We start from the raw sequence: 5,844 nt of genomic DNA, 5'->3' as shown, positions 1-5,844 counted from the left end.
ATAATGATCAATAATTTACACAAGGATATTACTACGTGTTGGCATCAAATTATCCTTTAGAGAAAAGGAAAACGCACCACGTCACACGGCATGCTGCTAGAACATTGAACACGCGCCCCATTACTTTGTACTTGCTTGCATCTGGGCAGCAACCATGTATGTCATGGGCAGAACTAATCTACAGTACCAGTATGCGCAACAATAATATACTCCGATATAGGACAATTTCATACATGAATCACGCAAGCCTATTGGTTTTTCCTGCTGGCGTCAATCTCTAGCCGGTTAGAATGTTGATACTTGATGAATGGAATAAGATCAACACAGATGGCTTAAAACTAATAGGGGCGTGTTTGGTTGCTTTCTTAGCCGGGCCTGGCTGAGAGGAGAAAACGGGACAGGCTGAGCAGGGCCTGGTTTAGGAAATACAGGGTAAAATATCACATTGGCGTGTTATCAGCCCTTGCCAACCGTCTACCGGGGTGGGGGCCTCGGTCCGCGACCTTCTTGGTGCATCGGGCTTTGAGGTGGTCCGGCTCGTGGCAACATAAAGTCTGGTGACCAAGTGGGCCGGAGGCGAGCGTCGCCTTGCAGCTGGAATGCTGGATCGATCTGCCTCAATGTTTTTAGTGCACGTCCTAGATCAGGAGCTCGGCTACAATGTTTTCATGGGAATGACCATATCCTCGACATGATTTGCTTGCTCCTCTATGTGTATGGTGGTGATCTTGGACGTAACAATGTTCCACTTATTTGGTAGCATCACTCCCTAGTCAGCTAAGCTTGATAAGGTCGTTGATAATGTTAGTAGTGTCGAAGGTAGATTCTAGATATTTTTTATATGGGATATTAGAATTATATGAAACATCACATGATTTTGGAAACCCATTTATTCAGTAAAGGATAAATATCTTTATTTTATTTTCTGAATTTTTTACTATTCCTATTTCGTATTTTCTTGGCTTTCAATGTCATACATCGTACTTTGCTGCCCTTAGACTTTACAAGACCTGGTGTAGAAAGAGAAATATGGTGTAAATTTACATCTGGCTTTAAACCAACTCTGTTGGTCTTATTCCATTCATCAAGTATGGACATTCTAACCAGCCAAATATCGATGCCAACAGGTAAACAAATAGCCTTGCGTGATTCACGTATGAAATTGTCATATATCGTACATTGTTGCTGCCCATACAGATATTGATGCAAGTACAAAGTGATGGTGCACGTGCTCAGTGTTCTAGCGGCTTCCCATGTGACTTGGTGACTTTTCCTACCAATATCTTTGCGTGATTCACGTATGACCTTTGTCCCCTATTGTATATTATTGCTGCCCATAAGGATACTATCAGAGCATCGACAGACGGGTCTCTCATACCCGTCACAAGCGCCCGGCAGGCTGTCTAGTCATTGACCGGTCACAAATTTCACCCAAACAGACCTCTCAAACGGGCCTCAAATGCCCAGGCTGGCCAGCACCCCTCCTATCCAGCCCAAATATAGGACGGATATGGGGCTGCCCGGGCACGCCTGGGCATGTCCGCCTGACAGGTCCGGCCCATCACGGACCCCACAAAAAACTCCAATCCGGGCGGCGAGCTCAAACCCTAGCTCACTCTCTCCCTCTCTCGCTACGCCCGTCCACTCCTCCCCCTCTCCGATTCCGATCCCATCCACCACCATGAGCAGTTCTGGCAGAAACTCTGGCTTGGAGCTCTACTATGAGGAGGAGATGGCCCTCCGCATAGGGCTGGAGCGGTCCAAGGTGGAGACCGGCGGCAGCTCCGGATCTGTAGCGTCGCCGCACCTCCCGCGCCGACGCAGTGCGGACGCCGGAGCTAGACCCTCCCAGCCCGCGTCCAGCGAGGCCCGGTCAGCACAGTCCGCGCCTCGGCCCCACGCCGTCTCCTTCCCCTGTCGGCCACTCCTGCATGCGGCCCGCTGGGTGCTTGTGCTCGTGCCTTCGGCCCGCACGCGCACTCCGGAGTCGGAGGCGCGCGTCGCGCACCATGAGAGGCAGCGTGCATGGGAGAGGGAGGCGGCGAAGCAGTCCGTGCGCCGCCGCGGTGGGACGGAGTCGGATGCCGACGAGGACGCGCGCCTCCTCGCCTCGGTGTACTGCCGCTCCCTCACGACGGCGGAGACGGACGCTCGGCGCCTCTGACAAAAGAACGCCAAGGCGCTCCGGCTAGGCATTGAGCAGTCGGAGCGCGAGTCAAAGGAGGCAGCGGCGAAGAAGGCTCGGGTCAAGGCTGAAGCGGGAGCAGGACAGGACGGCCCGTCTGATGAAGGGGCTCGTCGTCCTCTCCGACGCCTGCTCTGACGGCGGCGACAGCTGCACCTCGTCGTTTATCCGTTTGGATGTGGTGAAGTATGTTTATCCGTTTGCAGCTCAATTTTTTGTCCGTCGTTTGATCATATAGAATAGATCAACATGTGTATTGATAGTATGGATATAAGACGCCGGATAAGAGATACGCAGATGCACAATGGCAAATATGTGGGGTGTCCGGTCAGTGCCCGCGGACGCGCCTGGACGACGTCCGCGGATGTTTGAAGAGTCGGATTTGTCAACTCCGGATGTAGATGCTCTTACTATACATGATTGTTGCCCATATTATACATGCAAGTACGTACAGAGTGATAGTGAGTGCACACGTCGGCAATGTTCCAGCAGCTTCACCTGTGACTGCCACTTCAATCAGAGCCATGTTGTCTTGTACTCTATAAATAGGAATTTATAATCAGAGCCATGATGGCACGAGTGTGAGGATAAGGGCTTGCAACACAATGTTACAGTAAATCATGCAATATGTGTCTACGATCTGCAATAAATGTTGAGGCCTGGTGGTGGCGGTACCGGGCTTCTTCAACTAAGAGCGGACGCAAGATCATGGCGGCATCAGGCATCTTCAATGGTTATAAGATACTTGTTGATAGACTTTGCCAAATAAATTTTTTGATGATATGTCATACAATAAAAGATTGAAGAGAAGAAGGTTGTATGTACATGAACCAACACCCCTTACACAAGGTTCAATGTAGAATGAGAAAGCACCTTATTTATTATCTCACATTCTATTGGGTAAACTAGATACAACTCATTAAAGTTGTATGTTAATAAGATGTTAGTTGATGACATGGCATATTTTATCAACAAGCTAACATACAAACTATTGGAGATGCCCTTACTGGCAGCGGTGATGGGCGGGTGGATGCTGGCGCCGACCTACTGCTTCGTGGCCGGCGGGTCTTTGCGGGCCCGATTTAGGCGTCGCCGGGCCCAGGGTGGAATGGTATGCCCAGCTGCCGCGTCCGGACGGCGACCGTGACGGTGCCGAAGGCACGGGCCTTCCGCACAACGACAGTGGAGATGGTTCCCTCCCACGCGGCTCCGGTGCTGCTGCTCCGGTCACCTGGTGCGTCTCTCTCCGTCCTCTTGGCCTCGTGGTGGTGATCTAAGTGAGGCGGCGTGGGTGGCGTCAAGACCGCGGTGGCACATACTCGTGGGCGGCGAGGTGGCTGCTTGGCTTCGGCCCGGTTTGGCAGTGGGGTTTGGATTGCGGGAGAATTCCTTGCCGGTTCTTCCGACTCCGATGCGGTGACACCTGCGGTGCCGCCATCCCTTCCTAGGGTGTTGGAGGTATCCATCCCCCACTCCCTTCCACGTGCCGAGAGAAACCGTAGGACATGTCCGAGCAGCAGCGTAGTCGGCGTCACATTCCTTCTTGGAGGTGCTGCTTGGTACGCGGCGGATCGGAGCTTTTGTCTGTGGTGGGTCGATTTCGGAGGGCGCAGCAGTAGCGGGTCATCCATGCTTTGTCGAGCTGCCGTTGATGGCATTTGTTTCTTCTTCTTTGTTTTTTTCTCTTTTCTTTTGGGCTTCTTGTCCTGGTTGCCCCAGCAATTGCTATGCAATCAGTGTTGGTTGCTTTGTAATACATAGCGGGGAACCTTTTTTGAGTAAAATGAAAGAGACATAAGGTCTAAATTTGACGCCAACGTGTAGTAATATCTCTGTCCCCTATTGTACATTATTGCTGCCCATACTTATAGTGTGCATTGTTGTTTCCCATAATATACATGCAAGTACGTACAGAGTGAAGGTGCACACGCCATTAGTGCTCTAGCAGCTTCACCGGTGACTGCCATTTCAATCAGAGCCATGCTGGCACGATTGTGAGCACTTCTAGCAACTTCACATGTGGCTTGCACTCTATAAATAAGACACCAAGTTCATCCATCCAAGCATGCCTCAGAAAATATAAATTCAAATTTCAGCTCCATAGACACCATTAGCAGGAGTTGAGGGTTCTCTTCTCCAAAGGCGCCGAAGTTCTTCAGCTTGGCAAGTAAGTGATAATCAATGGCTTACAGGCTTCCACTGGCAGGAGTTAGGACTTCCAATTATGAGGCTAGAGAGCTTCCATCAAACAGCTACCTGGATCTGGGTGGGCCTTATGGAAAATTTGTGCCTTTCATAATCGCCGGAGAAGGGGGCTTTGGGGAGCATAAGCAGCTCACCTGGACAAACTTGTTTTTACTAATTAAAAAGCTTGGCAGTGACATAGACAGCGATCATGTAGAGGTGATCAATCTGATCAAACTTGTTTTTACTAATCAAGATAAAAGAGTTGATAAAGCGACTGCCCCGTGAAATTTCCGAGCAATTGGAAGGCCTCGAGACCCATGAACAGGTTGAAATCCTGACAGGTATGAGTAGGAACATGGATCGGAGGATGTCCTATCTCACCCAATGTTTAAATAGCGGGCTATGGCATATAGCGGCAACCCTTAAAAACAGCTATAGCTGGGCTATAGCGAGGCTATGGCGGCAAATTGTACATGAAATCATTTAGCGGTAACATGCTCAAACAGCTATAGTGGGGCTATAGCTGGATATTTGAAAATATGATCTCACCACAGAGATCCGGCGTCTAAGAAGTGACCTGGGAGAGGTGATGAAAGGTATCGGAGAAATACGCGGAGCATTGGATAGGATGGAGCGACAAAATCCTTGCTACCATCCATGAACAAATGCAACAAGCCCCGGAGTTTGTGCTCCTGGCAGCTACGTATTTGGGTATCGTACTTTTCTATATTGTATTGTAATGACTAAAATTATGCGCTCCCTGCAGCGTATAATGTTGTACGAGTCTGCGTAGGTCGAGTTTTTTGGGAAGTAGATCATCTCCGAGGGGGCTATACAGAAGTACGTCATCGTCACCATCATGACGAAGTTGCCACCCCTCATGCTCTACTACTTCTGGTTTTTCCTGAGGAACTCCTCGGTGACTCCACGAATAAGAAACGGACAAATGTTACAAGTGGTAAATCCGAAACAGTACAAACCAAACCAAGCGAAGATTCTGATCACGGGTCCATAATAGGAGTAACTAATTTTTACTCAAATTAAATAGTCCCAGCTTCCCATATAAATACGTGGACACCTAGACAAACAAGAAAGTAGATCATCTCCGCTGCCAAGTCCATCTGCCCCCTCGGTGAAATCACCTGCAATAATGCGGTTACCTTGTCTTCCAGTGTTCCTTAGCCCAACGCTTTCTTGGCCCTCTGCAAGACGTCTATCTTCCGCCTGCTGCCCCTTGGCGGTCAGTGTCAAGCTCGTTCTCCTTTTGTTGCTGGTGGCTACAGAAGCACCACAACGAGGCTGTATTCAATGGTGACACCCCCTCTCTCGCACGCCTTTTGAGCTTATGCCATGACAAAGTCGCCAGCCCTAGTCGTATAGGGACGATGTGGACTCCTGGCTTGACTACCTCTCTCTCTCTCTCTCTCTTGTAATAACTCGGGTTTCTGCCACTTCCTTATATATGAGAAAAT

General features: G+C 49.7%; 1 pseudogene; it reads left to right on the top strand.

The window, feature by feature from the left end:
• The first annotated feature begins 4,279 nt into the window (after positions 1–4,279).
• On the top strand, positions 4,280–5,033 carry LOC109738248 (uncharacterized; annotated as a pseudogene).
• The last annotated feature ends 811 nt before the right edge of the window (positions 5,034–5,844 follow it).

The sequence above is a fragment of the Aegilops tauschii genome, chromosome 6 (assembly GCF_002575655.3).
Source record: "Aegilops tauschii subsp. strangulata cultivar AL8/78 chromosome 6, Aet v6.0, whole genome shotgun sequence".
Lineage (NCBI taxonomy): Eukaryota > Viridiplantae > Streptophyta > Magnoliopsida > Poales > Poaceae > Aegilops > Aegilops tauschii.
This window is presented reverse-complemented; position numbering and strand designations above follow the sequence as displayed.